The sequence below is a fragment of the Rhyacophila brunnea genome, unplaced genomic scaffold (genome assembly GCF_057557595.1).
Source record: "Rhyacophila brunnea isolate RB1 unplaced genomic scaffold, BYU_Rbru_1.0 scaffold_16, whole genome shotgun sequence".
Classification (NCBI taxonomy): domain Eukaryota; kingdom Metazoa; phylum Arthropoda; class Insecta; order Trichoptera; family Rhyacophilidae; genus Rhyacophila; species Rhyacophila brunnea.
Window position 1 is genome coordinate 23,961,275 of NW_028232816.1, and position 17,883 is coordinate 23,979,157.

Sequence of the window (17,883 nt, forward strand, 5' to 3'; positions counted from 1 at the left end):
TAAACCTTGAATATTTTCGTAGATATTTATTATTCATTGCTTATAATAATAGCATTTAGACAAGCTTAAACTTGCATCTGCGATAATTATATTGAAACCACATAATACTCGATCAGGTAGAAGTGTTTCTTCGACATCTCTGTATTCAAGCCAATTTTAATTCTACATTTTAGTTGAATCTATTTGTCATGTTTTATTAACAAACCCGGGATTCAAACCTGGGAACCGTGACGTTACAAGCCGACGCGTAAATCGCTTGACCAATAACGACTTTTTAATGATAAAAATATAAGTATATTTAAAAAAAAAACTTAAAGAAAAAAAAGGATATTTTTATTACACATAATTGATTTTACTAGAAAACAAATATTTCTCCGGACTTAAAATATCTGAATGTGTAAAAAGAGGTTCAAAAATATAAATTAATTAGGTCATCTCGGGACAGTTTTACAATCTATTTATTTAACACAATCCTATGCTCAATAAGGGTAAGTCGACGACCCTTGTCACATAGATATACAGGTATATGAAAATGAGTTGGACTTACATATTGTGAATCGGTCTTACCTATTTTCCATAAATGTATGTGGTATATATGTCATAAATATTTCCATAATAATATAAATTCCGTCTTTATATTAATTATTATATTTTACCACGTTTTTATTAGCTCGTATTTTTGTTTGTCCGGTACAGATTTTTTCTTGTTTGTCCAAGATTTTTAACTAACTTCCCGACTAGCTAGATATTTGAAACTTTTATAATATATCATAACACGACGACAATGCATTCTTTTAATACTTTTGGCTATATTTAAGCAGAATTGAATTCATTTTCAGTTAATTCTATTTTATATGTTTGGGGAAAAAAAATCATTAAAAGAAATATTTACTACTACTCACTATTTTTGGTTGCTTAGTGGGTCCTAACAACTAAATTATTAATATATTATACGTGCGTTACTATGGAAATCAATATGAAATGTCAAAATGACATTTCAGCATTCTATATTTATTTAGTATTTCTATCAAGTTACAAAGTACAAGTACAATAAAAAGTTTTTATTAATATATAGGTAGAATTGTAAAAGTTTATATTATGATTCAACAGAAAATTTAAAAACGTGGTATATAAAAAGTTCTTTTTATCTTGTAATTATTTACATTATATACTTAATAGTTGTGATATTAATTAATCACATTTTTATAAACAATAAAAAATGTAAAGATATCTGTTAATTTTTATAAAAGTAAATTTTATTTTATTAATAATATGTTGGTACCTACAAAATAATTATATGTTTATGGTTTAATGGTTATAATATAAATTTAACCTTCAAAGTGAACCGATAGGCACCCTAACAATGCTTCTTGCAACCCTCTTTTGAAAGTCAAGCATGTATGCTGAGATTCCTACAAAGAAAAATGACGAATAAAATTCGTTTGTGATAAACGTTTTTTCTTTGTTTGACAGTCTGGTATTTGATTTATCATTTAAGAGTTTCAAATGATTCCAGATGGAAATAGAAATAAAATAAATTATTTTTATGATGCATTTTATAAAATAAAAACTTTGTATGTATTATTTTCTTTAATAGTCATATAATAAAATAGAAAAGTGCATAAATATAATATTATTACATTCAAAGTAAAAAAAGATACACTTAGTAAAAGAAGCATAGGTATTTGTGAAACATAAGTAAAATTCTTAAGATCCCATTAGTATAGAAAACTTATAATATAGCAAATACGTTATCGAGTCATAATAAACAATGTGTATTCACAATTAAATAATTACACTATCTATTATTTCCTACATAAATCACTCAGTGAAAAGTCACAATGGTTTTTAAATAACGTTTTTTATTGATTCTGCATTGTTTGCGTTCATTTTGTTTGATATACAAATTTCAATAAACCACCCATTCCCCACCCATAATCCTTTGTTTTTACTCTTTAGTTTTATTTATGGTTGGATCGTTCGGCGATAGGATTATAATTCAAAATATATGTCAATAATAGCAGAAAATTTGTGAAACAAACAATATTTCTAAACCACTTTAATGCAATTCCACCAGGCAAATGCTAGTTAAATTAGTATATAAAAATATTGAAGCTTATTTTAGGGCTACACAGACTCGTTAATTATTTATAAAAAAAAGCTAAGATAATGAAAATAAAAAAAAAATACCGTAAACCGTTTTTATATTTTAGTACTTAACCAATTACAAATTATTACAACTCATTAAGCTTAGAAGCATAGAAAATATAAATTTTGTGCCTACGTTATCTTTCAAATTTACGTAAGTAATTAGGCATAAGAGATAAGAATTAATGGAATTACTAAAATTGATTATTCGACGCAATTTTAACAAATTAGTGCTAGTGTAAAATATGACTTTTGCGACCTATAAATATCTGTACTAAGTACGCAAAGAATGTGCTAAAAAAATGTCTCCATGTGGCATATATTTAGTCAGCCCTTATATTCTTACACAATAAACAGATAAATATAGATAAACATGAATTATACCTGTATTAAAATAAGGATCAATTTGCAAACTACGTTAATTTATGTATAAGTCATTAATGATATTTTTGCCCAAAAATTCTGTAGTCTGGCGAGTATTGTAAAATCTATATTTAATAAGAATGAAGTCTATAATATACAATGCAATAAAGGCGATTGCTAGAATTTTTTGTCAGATTTCTATAACATTTTCTGAAAAAAAGTACACAGTGTACTTTACTGTACAGGTATTGTATGGTAGGTACTGCATAATATCATGTACATCAATGATTTGAAATATTTGATACATAGCATTAGAATACCTAATTTAAGTGTTTTGAAATAAAAATGGTAGTTTTAATTTTCGTAGAATATTGGCAAGTAATTTAAAAATGTCTTATATTTTTCTTACGGGTATAATGCCTTTAAAAAGTTTTGTTTGTATACCTACTAATAATATTATATAATTTTTTTTAGAAATTATATCTACAGAAAGAATTTAATTTGTGTGTGAGTCAGTGTATGGACCTGATAGGTTGAGCAAGTGGCTGACATCCATTTTTCGTAAAAAACAAAAATCTGTTCATACAAACCTCTGCTCTGTGGAGACCCTATTAGGATCAAAAATGGTCGGAAAAAAATATAACAGGTACCTAAAAAAAATGAAGAGTAAAACATAATTTATTTTTTCATCTAAATATACGTTCATAACAGTGTTTCAAAAAAAAGTGGTTTAAAGTTATTTGCTTATTTAAAAAATATATATTTGATGGCCAATAATATATGTGTCGCTAGATTTCAAAATCAGCCAAGTCCATAATAGATGAATAGGAGAAAAACAGCTTTTTGTTTTCTCAAAAACACAGTCACAAGGGTGAAATTTTATATTATTTCAAGTATAGAATGTTTAAAATTAATAAATTCCACATTTTGATAATGCAGAAATGTTAGAAAGCAGTTGTTCTTCAGCAATTTACAAAAAAGTCAAAAATACCTAAAGGTGGACTTGGCTGATTTTGAAATGTAGCGACACATATATTATATTTGATTGATATGCAGGAATCGATCTCATGCCATAATGATTCGAGCTCAGACATTCTCCGCTGCAGAGCTGTATGTATAGATAATAGTTATTTTTTCATAGATAACGAATTTTACGAATATCCAGAAAAAATTGCCAATACATAATGTACTAACTCGAAACAGTATAATAATAAACAATGAATAATATCTTCCACTAAGGTAAAAAATATCCTTTACCTTTATTCGTATATTTTTAAAACAACAAATATGTCATATCAACAAAATCAATCAAAATAACTTACAACCTATTGCCAACAGTTTCACGAAAAATTATAAAAGTCAATAGTTTGTAATTTAATGACCCACAAATCATGTAACATTATATAATTGTTATTTTGAAAACGTTTTCATTGCTTGCGAATTCTTTCAGATGATTGATACCACCAAAAAAGCCACTTTCACGATATTAATGTTGGAAATATAAAATGGCTTTGGTGGCATTTAAAATACCTGTGTTTGTCAGAAAGCAGTAAAATTAATATTAAAAAGATATTTTTATAAAAAATATTATAATACGTAATCTTTTGTTGCCTACATAATAAGGTGCAGATACAAACACTAGCTTATTCAAAAAAAATATTATAGACTCACTATGAATCAGCAATATCAGCAAAAAATATTTTTTTGATATGACCAATTTAATCCACAATCTTCTTCATACTTTTGAATTGCAGCTAATACATACTAAGTAAACAACGATATTTCTGAATTTAAAAAAAATATCATCTGCGATCAAGCTGGCTACAGACAATATTTCTTAAACCAATTCTTGGTTTCAATCACCGTGTTTATGAATAAAAATGAAATTACAAAAACACTAAAATGATTAATTTTCTGCAATTAATGATTTTTAACAAATAACAGACAAATTGGGTCAATCTTCGTTATAATTTTAATCTGCTATTTATAAACCAAATAAAATTGACAACACCCAAATAAATGCTTTTTCTCTCTAGTTTAAACTCACATACTCACATTCATGCTGTAAACTGACAATTCTTTGAGTGAAAACATTATATTAATTCAATTATAACCCAATAATGTAATGTTTAGTTCACATAATATAATAACGATCATTGATCAGTAGATTACCATACTAACAAATGTATTATTATTTTAAGATAAATGTATAAAAATATACATGGTTTATCGAAGTAATGACTAACTTATACTTCATAATATAATCATTGCAAAATGCTTGAGGTTCTTACCCATTCTGAGAATCTATGTAGGTAAATTTAATTTATAGATTTAAATATTGTTCTTATTGCCAAATTATAATTTATGTCTAAATTTGTTATTGTGAATACCTTTAGAATACATATCAATAATTGTTGATGTTCTATTGAAGTAAACGTTTCCTGGTCGTAATTAAATTTGATGAAGTAATTACAAGGTACACGTTTGGTTTTAATTTATATAGTAGTAGTGTATCCTGTTTTTAGTGATATAAAAGAATAACTTTCAAATAATAAGATGATGTTTTAGATGATCTATCAAACTTCGTTAGGATTTTTGCTGTATTTATGGTGACTTCACCCAAAATCTGACGATCAAAACACTTGCCCAACTTTTAGAGACTGCTAATAAAAGAGGTGCTTAAATATAATATATGGATAACTAATGATTAGAACTTATGAAGGTATATTATATATTTTAATTTTTACTCAGTTTCCATTAACATAATATTATTGTATTCATATGACAGAAAATTAATAAGCACCTATCATTTATAATATAAAGTATAATAATATGATATTTGTTGTTATACGTAATACGTATTTAAATAATCACTGTGTATAATAATATATAGAAAAATAGAGATAAATCATAAAATAGAAAAAATAGTTAACTTTAATCGAAATGCATAAGATCAAAAAGACTAGAGATAATTAGCCTATCGCCACTTATTTACTAAATTTTACAAAAAAAGAATAGAAGTAAGTAATTAAAAAAACTGTCAAAAATCAATCTTTTAAAGTAAACTACCATGTTCGAATATAAACGGAGTATATAGGCCTCCACAGAGTGGAAGTTGTATTATCAGATTTCGAGGAGCAGTGACTCATTAGATCCTTGTACTTGATCAAATACACACTAAAAACACAACGTGTGTTTTTTGGCCAACCAAGTATTTAAATCCCTGACCCATAGCGGTGTGTTTATATAAATACCGATGCCCATGAACAACGGTCTTTAAGATCTTCTGAAAATTCTGAAAAGAAGTGAAGTTAGATCATCCGTTTTCTTACAGACACACATAATGATGCTGTATGTGGGTATATTATTAATATTTCATCATTAATTATTGCACAATATTACGAATGTGTTTTTTCATTGTTTAAAATTTGTTACCGTTCCAATTAAATTTTTATTTATTACATGAATATTTTTATTTTTAAAAAATAGTTATTTTATTTAAACATTGATTGATGATTAATATTTTGTTTTAAATTGGCTAGACGTTGTTTAAAAAAAAGTATTTTTACATGTCAAAATATATAGGTAGGTACTAAAAAATGTTTTAATATAAAAGTATTTATCATACTTTACCTTAGGTATGTATTATCAATATTATTTTACATGTTTTGAATTCTAAGAATGTCACCTGCGCCAGTTTCGTCGACAAACTTTATATTAAAACGGAATTTCTACGAGAATTCGCGTCTAGAAAAATGCGGACTTTGCTTTTTATTAGATGCTATCAATTGGGAAAGTTAACATTTTATCGAATAAAGTCACGCGAACCGTTGAGCGATATTTTGTTTATGGCTTTTATTTATTAAATAAAAATTAGTACTTGCCTAGTTTCGGTACTATAAACGTTCGCGAGCCGTTTATTTCAATTTGATTTAGTATCCGAATACAATTTAGCCATTAACTGTTCGTTTACGTCGATTATTTTAGGATACCTCAAAGCAATATTACCGATATTATTAGATAAAACTGAAAGATTATTGGCTCTATTATTTTTGGGTAACTACCGGTTAAGTTAATGCCAATACTAATTCTACTGCTAATAAAGGTTTATTATTTTTAAATTGATTTTACTTAGATAACGGTATTGTAATATTTAGATTTATCAAAAAATCACAGTAATATTTATTTGTTTTTTATTTTGAAGAGGCTAGTAATTTTCATTTACAAATAACTGTCAAGGAAAACCAACACAACCTTACATAAAACTCTCTTGCGTCCGGTTTCACGTCGGGATCATAACTTTGGGGATCGATGTGGTAAAGATGATGAGATAATAAAGGAGTATATAAGTTACAATGGTCGGGGTAAGATAACGGATACAGAGTATTGCGATGAGGTAGGCGCTCAGATCAACCCATGATCCGGTGGTGATGACGATCGGGACGAGCTCGGGAGTCTGTACTCGAGAGATGAATGTCTAATGATGGGAGTCGAGTGACTTTGAGTAGGTGACTATGTCTTCCTATCAATTGTTTTTTGCTATTTATATAAAATGAGTCACTGTTTATCTATGTTAATACGTCATTATACAAGTTTTTTCGAACTAGGTTATGAATGAGAAACCAGTTAATCGTAGTGTCATCCGACTATTTATAAGGTGTTTTGGTGAGCAAACATGAGATAGTCGATTGCTATGTCATTGTCTGTAATAAAAACGCTGATGCTAGATCAAGCAATTGATAGGTTAAATGACTTATTGATATTACGTTGTCAAAATTCATGCTGACCAGGCATAAGGTTATTGATTGATACAGACACATGGATCAAAATGCTAGGCAATCAGCAAATAGGATGAGAGAAATATGGATATCTGTGAGAGGAAAGTTTTTAGATGAATCTTTGGAGCTGATCAATGAAGTAGCATTTGGAGGTGAAGGTATAATGAGGAGCTGTACATAATTTATGGGGGCAAATGAAAATGCAGGAGCTGCGCTTGGATCGGTTATGTGCATGTAGCGGAGGATGTACCGACGAGGCGGGCTATGTACGAAATCTTCAATGGCAAGAGACGACCTAGACGGCCGAAATTAAGATAGCTGGATTATCCCATGGTACATTTAAAAATGATCAGTCAAAGCAACTGGAGAGTATTGGCACTGATTCGTCCAGGATGAAGGAAGTTTTTGAAAGAGGCGAAGACCCGCCAAGGATTGTATTGCAAGAAATGATGAGTAATTTACATCATATCGAAATCAAACAGCTACAATAATGCTAATTATTGTATAATTATGAACTGAAATAATATAAATATATTCATTTTATAGATCTTTATGATATACATACTATATTATTATAAATATTATTTTTTAAATACATTTTACTCGTTTACACACTACAATAGGCTATTAGGCCAACGATAGTAGTATAGTGAAACAGTAGTGTTACACTAGTAATTAGTAATAGAAGTGAAACAATCACAAGACTTTGCAAACATCACAAAAATTATATTGTCACGCACTGGAATACAATGGTCGCCGATGATAATAGTATGCAAATTTAGATAATATATTCAAATTCAAATTATTTTTCATTATCTATTTTCAATTAACAACACCCACGATTGCCGCGCGGCTTCACCGTCGGTCTATAGCGTCGTGGGTCCCAGGTTTGAATGCTGGGTCTGGCAAGTACACAATATATTGCTTTTTTTTAAAATTTGTGTGTGCATCAACGTATGGACCTAATAAAAACCTCCACTCTGTGGAGGCCCGTATGATCTGATTAGGATTGGATATTGTCGAAAAAATATACTAATTTATCGCCGATATTTTTTTTATCAAAAACAAAAAGGATTTATAATGACTTGTAACCGGTCACCTATCAAAAAATTCACATAATTAAAATTTTAATTAACACTCAAATATAAAACCTCTTTTTTTAAACAAACTGACGATATAAATTGTATAATATTCTATTATTATATCTTTGTATTTAAATGAATGAAATTATTGGTTATATTAATACATATTTACTATATTTAGTCAACGATATTTTAGAATAGTCTATTCAGGTCAAAGCTATTGTCTAAAAAGACGAAATTCCTGGTATACAACGTGACCGTAAAACCACTTGCTCTGAATGGGTATGAAACCTAAAGCCTAACGGAAAAACCAGGGAAAACTACCCACGTTTTCGTAAACAAAATTCTCTGAAGAATACTTGAAGAAAACCAAAAGTGGCGCATCAGTGTACAAATGCTAAGCTCTACGAACAATTTAAGCACTATATATAGTCATATTCTTGAGGGCCTTAAGTCATGTTTTTAGACGCCTTAGATTGAGAGCTTTCCATAAAGTTTATGAAGGAACCCCTGGGCCACCCCCTGAGAAGATAGTCGAATAACGTCAAGAGGGATACAGGGTGGTTGAGTGTAACGGACTGGATAGAGAGTTCTCGGGATAGAAATTTCTGAATAACGGTAATGCAGTCACAATTACAGTAATATTCTTTTTAGTGTGTAGGTAGTATGCTACGATATTCTTACATAATAATATTAACTAGCTGAGCCAGCTGGCTCTCGCCAGTCTGTCTCGCTAGTATTAATTATTATGAGTTACGCAATGTAGCATTGAATAGTGCATGTTGGGCATAACTTATAAAAATCACAAAATAAATCAATTGATACAGAAGCAGACAAGAGTACGCAATTTAATTAAAGTGGCAAAGCAGTAATGGCTCGGCGAGTGGACAACAGCTGGACAAATTCCATCATACAGTGGTACCCAAGGGTACTCACAGGGACGCCCAAAACCCCCTGGATAGACGAACTTATAAAGTTCAGTGGATGTATGTGACAGGCCTTCATACAGCAGTGGATCGACCCCGGCTAATGATGATAATTATGTTACCTAAATCTATAATACAAAGTATTTTATTCTCCATATATATTATTGTAATTAATATTACATGAATATCAAATAATTATAGTTTTTTACTATTTCATTGGAATCGATGCTAAACATTATATGTATATTATGACATAATTAATTGTGTAATTATTAACAATCGATTTTAGACCCATATATGTATAAATCCATGTTACTATAAAAAATGAATTTCTATATATACCTGTCCATTAAATACCAACCATCAATAGTATAAATAATAACATATTATTCAAATTAAACGTCTATACCTAGTAACTTACAGATTATATGCAAATTTTAATGAATATAATAACATACCTAATTAATTATTTAATTTAAAAAAATATAGTGCCTTTTTATTTTTGTAATTTTTCATAATAATTCACAAGACATCTATTAAAATTATTTGTAGTGTTCACTTACAAAGGTTAAAATATTATGATAAATCTCTATACCAAAAGAAAGATAGTTTTATGTTCCATTATTCCAAAAGTTGTCTTTCTTGAATTTATCATGATGGCTTGGCGCGGTAAATAGTGCCATTAAAAACTTATATTATAATGAAACTGTCAAAATAAATTTGTCCAATAAATTTCAAAGAAAATAAAGAATTCCTCCCACCAAGGTTAAAAAAATCTTTAACTAGACATTAGTTATTACATGCATTTTTCACTAATATATACAACACAGTTAGGTGTATATATATACTCGTATTATGTGGGCGTAACAATATAGTATGTAATTTAAAATTTAAGACTATGTCTGGAATGTTTCAGAGGCAACTTCCAAATATTTTTTTTTAATGTACCTACACTAAATTTGGTAGGTATGCGTGATTTATATATAGATCGAATCTAGTATGATCAAGCCCTGATAAAAAAATAAGCATTCTTTCATACAGTAGAGCGGGATACATTTTTTGAAAGATTTGATGTTTCCTAGTAGAAACTCTAGTTAATCGGTCTATCTGAAGGTTGGATCGACTCAAAAAGCTCTTACATTTCAACTTTTTATATATGATTATAACATATTTATAGGTACTGCGATATTACTATTTACTCAATAGGTAAAATATTTTATTATTAGTATTACAATAATAGTGAAACACATCTCATTGACACCCAAGCTTTTGAAAATTGCGTAGGTGTCTGTATTATGACCTTACCGGGAATTAAAATTGAGAAAAGAATATGCTATACTACAAATTTAATGACCCTCGTAGTCCAGTGCGTGAGACACTGGGCTCTCAGCCGGGGGCTCTGCGTTTGTTTCCCGGTGAGGTCACAATATATTTATGTAGTTTTTTCAATACTTGGGTTTTATGTAGTCGTTTCACTACTACTACACAACTGTTTTACTACACTAATTTCATTGGACCTACCTCATGGCCTAAATTGTAGTGTAAAAAAATATATTTAATTAGTTTACAAGATCTTGCATATCGTGCAGTTCGTCAAATTGATCTATCATAGATCACAGACTTACGTAGGATGGACGAGTCACGCATGATAAAAGAACTAGCATTCAAGAAGCCGGGAGACAAATTAAAACTTGGTACAAATTCAACATGATGAATGGTATCAAGTATTTGCAAGTAATAATTAAGAACCTTGGGTATCCTAAGCAGTGTGGAAGCAGCTTTCTGTCTATCTGTATAGATCCAAGACCGCATAGGGCTTTTTTTAAAAATTAAAAACCATGCCCTTGTTTTTTCGTACAAGGTGGTTGGGTGAATTAGTTGCATTGATGTGGAGCTAATTTGGTTCCTCCATTTATATCTTTAATTTTCTTTATGGCCAGGATTAAATATTTTGTGTAGTGTTCTTGAGTTGTTCTGTTGCTTAGTACTTCATGAGGCTTTTGGAGGTCAATTTCATAATTATGCTGTCTACATTGAGTCCTGATATTCCATTGCTCCCTTTCTAGTATAGGGTTGTCGTTGATGACATGCGACACTGTTTGAAATGTGTTGCCGTCACATGGACAACAGTCATCATCCCTCAATTTAAATCTTTTTAGAAAAGCTCGCACCGCTCCGTGGCCTGTTAGTATCTGTGTGAGTTTGTGTGATATTTTTAAGCTCCTGGCAAGAGTGATGGCACCATAGGATGACCATAATTACCACATAGGGTTGTAACACCAGAAAAAAGAAGAAGAAATAATTTCAACTCAGAACTCCGAGTATGAGAGGCAATTTGATAAGGACTGTTAAACTAGCTATAAAAAATACTTTAATCATGATAGTCTATTAGTATAAAAGGCGTCTAAATTATTTCAAAATATTATATGTGTCAAGTTTACTTGATAACAATAATATATTGTCGGAACACATCAAAATATTTTCATTCAAAATCAACGCGGCCGATTATTCCTTTGAAGCTTAACTAATCATATAAATTATATTTAGATAATTCATGGTGAAGTTTTTACTGCTTTTAACCATTTTCTTTCTTTAGTATGAGAATGCCTCCGAGTTTTTTTGTTAAACGTGATTGATGGTGATTCTCTTTTATCCTACCTGTATAGAAAGGGATTAATTTTGACTAATACCATAAATCAAGCTGATGTTTGAACTAGGTCAAGGGGAAAATTTTTGCCATAATGCATGCAACAATCCGAGAGGAAAATATTTTATTGACTTCAATAACGCTATTTTATTGTTATATAGAAAAAGCGACATAAAATTTTCTACATTACACGATTTTATGTCATAACGTATAAATGTGAAATAGTATTATTTTTATTACCTAAATATTATTAATTATTTACCGTACATAATGATATTCGCTTTTTAAAATCAGCAAAATATATAATTTTTTTAAATAGTGATCATTAAATCATAGAAATATAAATACTTTCTCACATAAAATCTGCCCTTATAACACTTTATTTCCTATTCAAAAAAATCTCGTTATATCTGTTTTAAGCTACACTAATTAAAATTAAATTAATCGGTAATTTATGAGAAAATGGCTAATTTGAATTTATACCCCTAATAATACATGAGAAAACCCGTTAAAGTAAAAGGACTTCTTTCATTTTGGTCCCTTTTCTTTTTATAGATTTTCAATAATCAACAACATAATATTAAATTGTTGCTCTTAGAAAATAACTATTCGACATATTATACAATTTCATATGCATATCGACTTTTAAATGGAAGAAGGACTTAACCCACACAAACCAAATTTTACATGCTTGAGTGCAAACCTTGAGTGCATAAAGATAATTATTGTTTTATGTTCTCAATCTGATATTAATTGTTGAAGTTATTAAAGAATAAAAAACAATACAAACGATACTTCAATCTTTTTTTTAGATTATAATTATTCGTCATTTGCAGCTAACATCCTTTAGACACATCGTATATTCAGTCGTGTTCTATGTAATTCTCCAATAAAACTTATTAAAAAAACTGAGGGTTAAATCCTTTTTCCTTTCTACAATCGAATCCATATTTGATTGTAAAGTATTCTAGTATTATATTGAATTTCCTTAACTCGATGTTATTATTTTTGATTTTTTTAAATTCGTTTAAGAGAGAAATTTAAAAATAAAAATAATAAATTCGTTTAAAATAATTTTAATAAAAAAAACACCCCGTTCTTTCGTAACTTAACTATCTTCAGTATGTATTGTCATATTTAATTCAAATGGCATAAATCGTTGCTACTCTAAATGCTATTATGGATACTGGATAATTAATATACGGATACTGTTTATACTAAAATAACTTAACTACAATAACTCAATATACCCAAAACTAAGAAATCATATTTACAATAGTAAGATTTAATCGAAAGATTTATAAAAATATTATAATATCGGTGATAATAAATTTATATTACAAATAATTGTTATATTGAAACCAATAATACTGCAAAATGTTAAATTAGGTGGTTAAGTTAATTATTTTTTTCATTTTTTTTAAATTGTAGGTTCCTCTTTCCTACCTAACTTCGATAATTTATAGTGACAAATTAATTAAAAAATACAAAATAGTCATAAATGTGATAAAAGTATTTATAAAAAAATAACTCAATAAGTAAGGAATATCGAAATAATATTTGATATCATATTAATAGCTTTTGTAATATTATATATTATACTGACTATGGTTCTTTTTTCTTAGGTGGGTAGATAATGAAACGAAAAGAAAATTTATTATTCAAAAGTTTTCATTTATATCCCAAAAAGAATAATTTATACTTTATTATTCAATATGCAAATTTAACTGAATGGGGTCAATATTATTAATTCCAGATTTTAAAAAAAACTTACAATTAGTTGAAAAAAAATATATTAATAAAATAATTCTTCGATATATTTTAATAATTTTCAGAACTGTCAAGTTAAAAATATCCTCCTAAATGGACGAAATTGGTCTTAGCATTAAATAGGTGTTATATTATATTGTAGTATGTTTACTCAATTCTGAATATACACAATATATTTTAAGAATTGTAAATTCTTCATTAAGTTGGTATATAACATGCACTCTGTATAATATACGTAAGTATTCACAAGTATAAGGACGTTAATATTAAAATTCAAAGAAACGGCTACCAATTCGTTAACAATCTGATAATAATAGTAAATTATTTACTTTAATTTATTACAAAGCTGAACGCTTTTAAATTGTCAAAATTGAAAGTACTACAGAGAAATGTATTTATTAAAAATTATTCGCATTAATCATAGAAGGACCAATAGCTTGAATAATAGAGCAATCACCCGGAAAGTGAAAGATGTAAGTTCGAATCGCACTCTGTCTAACTTATTTCATTAATAATGTTTTTTTTATAATAAGAGTGTATTTTTTTAAATAATGAAATTTAAAATATTTTAGATTGTTTTATTTGTTGCTCTTAGTTTTGTTTCATATTTTGTTGTTTAAAACCGAATATCTATAATAAAAATAAAGGTTACGTAAAAATATACTTACATTATAAAGCCTCTTCAAATCCACGCTACTGTTATGACAATTGCGTATAATAATGGAAAACTGTTCATTAAATATCCGTTTATAGCAAACTATTAAATAAATTCATATTTCTTTTTAAATCGCCGAACATTACCCGAACCAATCACATTTTCCGTTCAAATTATCTCAACCGACATCTTAAGAAACTCGACCACATTGCGTGTACCGCTTTGATACAAAAAAACAAGGTCCAACTCCCAAACTCTAGTTAATAAAACATTAGTGTGGTATCTAGATTACCGAAACGTTTCTAGCCACACTATAGCAATGACCGCACTCAAAATAATATGTATAAATAATATACATATAAGATTAATATGGGACGTAAACAAATACGACCTCCCCCTGTCGTAGCTCGGAGCAAACTGGAGTTCTACGCCGGACTGGGAAAGCTGGGAGCCGAGCTTTCGCGAAGCTCACCGTAGAACGCCGAGTAAGCTAGATCTTTCAGGCACCTAGTGCTGACGTAATTTCTCTCACTGTTCTCTTCGGCGAGTAGGCGTTAGCTCTGTCAACTTGGGCTGGCTTTTTATATCACGCATTTTATGATGTTTGTGTGTGGCCGACCAGAATGAAAGGTAGTGGCAGCTTAATATGGCACCTAGTTTCGACGAAGCGCAGATAGATTCTGTAAGCATTGAGGCACATTATGCGACACATGTTACGAACCGAATTCGCTTAGTTTTGTATTAGGTTTTTATTGGATCGATGAAATTACATTCGTCCTATTTTTCTCGGTTATTTATCTACGAAGCAACGAAAGAATTACTACAGTAGTACACAAGTAATAAGAATTATATCCAAAAGAATCAATATTTATTTATTCACTAATGTGTATATAATATTCTCAAGTATAAATCCATACAGAAAATAGCCAAAAAGAATAATTGATGATTAGTGAATTAATACCCACCGAAAGTTTCACAATCGTGAGCAATGTAAAAATGAAAAAAAAACAGGTTATTAATCAATATGCCCACGAAAGCCGAGCGGCTTACGCGTCGTCTTATAATATCATGGCTCCCAGGTTCAAATTCTGGATCTGATAAATACATATATTGTCTTTTAATTTATGGTTAGAGTCAGAGTAATAGGTTGGGCAAGTGGCTGACATTCATTTCTCGTAAAAACAAAAACTATTAATACAAACATCTACTCTGTGGAGGCCCATATGATCTTGTTAGGATTGGACATGTTCGGAAAAAATATTCGTGTATAAAAATGTTGGTAATTTGTATCAATTTGTAATAAATATTCTTGAAACAAACACATTTTTGCAAAATCTAAACAATTTAAATGAGCCATTTTCAACAGTTCAAAGAATATCATATTATTACAGAAAAATAATTATATTGTAATGTAATAAATGAGCTTTTGAGCAATGTGTACCTTCAATTCAGCGGAGCTTTAGCGTGCCCTTTTAGTGTTAATGATATTATACCGGAGTGGATGAATAAATTTGTCCGGCAATTATGCGTTCCAAGAGCAACGTGTTCTTAGAATTGCCATGTCCCTTTCTTTAGGCAATTAATTATGTCGACTATTCTATTTTTCCTTATTAATTCGATTTCTTCTTCCGTGTCGTAGTGCTATTTTAGGAAGATACACACCTTTCTTTGTTATATTCACTAGTAGTTTTCTTTATATTTCGAAACTCTTTTTTGTTTATTATTAATTTGTTTTATAAAACATGACTAACATAATATGCAATATTTTTAAAATATTGCATTTTTTATTTAGTTTAAAATAATTATGCAACTTAAAAAATTTACACAAATTTTAGATCACGTAAGTTTTGAATAAATCTTTCTTAATTCATCGAGAAGTAGGGTTTAGGACTTTAGTTTCTATAGCTTACATAAAGAAATAAGATCACCAAAAGCTACGTAATTATAGCAGCGAAAACTACCTAACTGTGATCCAGACGACTGCATAACTACCCTCTAAGTATTTCCATGTACATGTAGTTGATCACACTTAGCCTCTGTGAATCCTTCTTGATATTAACCAACAATCTCCTCCATGGGTGACGCAGTTGTTAAATGCCTAATAAAGTCCAATCATAAATTTATAGACAGTTTTAGGTCCATTGTACCTAATAGCATAATCGACGCATCCGAGGTATTGCTCTCTCAAGATATACAATATATTGGGCTTAACTTTTGCAAATATTCTTTATAAAGTCGCCCGTACGAAGTACACTCCGTAATCAAGAAACAGTATAATATGAGTTTGTATGTCACTAAACAACCTTTAATGAAAAAGTCAGGCAAAGCACACAGATTGGGAAAAATCCAGTGATTTGATCTAAATTGCCATACAAATGATGCTCATGCAGACGTTAATGTTTGTACTTTATATTTTTGTACTGTGTTGCGTCTTGAACTGTGAGGTCATGGGAGCAAAAGGCAATTGAGAGGATGACTTTGAAATGCGAGCTTGGCACCGAATATTTGTATTTTTTAATCAGAGTTCAGGACGAATCAGTCATATTCAGACTACAGATAAGGAAATGGGCCTTTACAATTAATATATCTAATATATGATCTGCAATCTTTCAAATAATAAATTCGACGTGGAATAGACAACATAGAGAAACTGGTGGTATTGGAAAGGAGAAGTGGAGAAAGAGTGTTGGTGAACAAGAGCGACCAAATTAATAAACTAACTGGGGGAAGTCTTCACTTTGACCTAAGAGAAGCAGATAACCATGATGGGTGAAAAGTTTTAGTCGCTTATACGATAACTGCATTTCAGGATGATCATGCTTCTCAGCCATGAGTTATATGATAAGAAGAGAAAAAACGATTGATGTGTTTTTTTGTCATTATTGTTCTTGATACCCGTAATTTTATTCTGCTTTGCTGTATTACCAATATTTTTAAATGTATACTAATATCGCGTACATATATTTTAATTCAATAATTATTATTAATAATTACAGGGTAAAAGTTTATAAGTCGCGTTTTTACGAAATTAAGATTTTGATGCCAAATTTGTAAAGAATTATTAATGTTAATGTTAAGATTTTATGACGTCATGAGAGCAAAATAAATCGATATTTTTATAACGTAGAAATAACTTAAATTGAGTAAAATTACTTATCCAAAATATTTAAAATAACACAATATCAAAAACTTAATTATATATTTGTAAAATAAATTTTAAAAAAGAGACCTAACCCAATTTACTTTTAAGCAAGAGTATTTTGAAAACTGTGATTTATTTCAAAACCGATTATCTCAGCTGCAACCAAACTGACTTAAGCACTTTTACCCTGAAAACACAGAATTTATTTGACTTAGAACAATGTTTAAAATATGACTTTACTTTTCATAACTTTTGACTCATTTTTTCAACGATTTTATAATTAGTATGTAAGCATGTTTTAGTTGATTCTAAATAAAGCATGAAAATCCTCATTAGAAAAAGCTTTCTTGGTAAGTTTTAAAATTTCACCGC

The 17,883-nt window shown here is 29.2% G+C and overlaps 1 protein-coding gene across 1 annotated transcript in view; it reads right to left on the reverse strand.

The window, feature by feature from the left end:
* Positions 1-14,771, reverse strand: part of dpr12 (defective proboscis extension response 12) — an 82,883-nt gene extending 68,112 nt beyond the window's left edge. Inside the window, exon 1 of the mRNA XM_085943594.1 lies at positions 14,383-14,771. The gene's annotated coding sequence lies outside the window, so the exon portion shown is untranslated. The remainder of the gene's footprint in view (positions 1-14,382) is intronic.
* Positions 14,772-17,883: the final 3,112 nt, after the last annotated feature.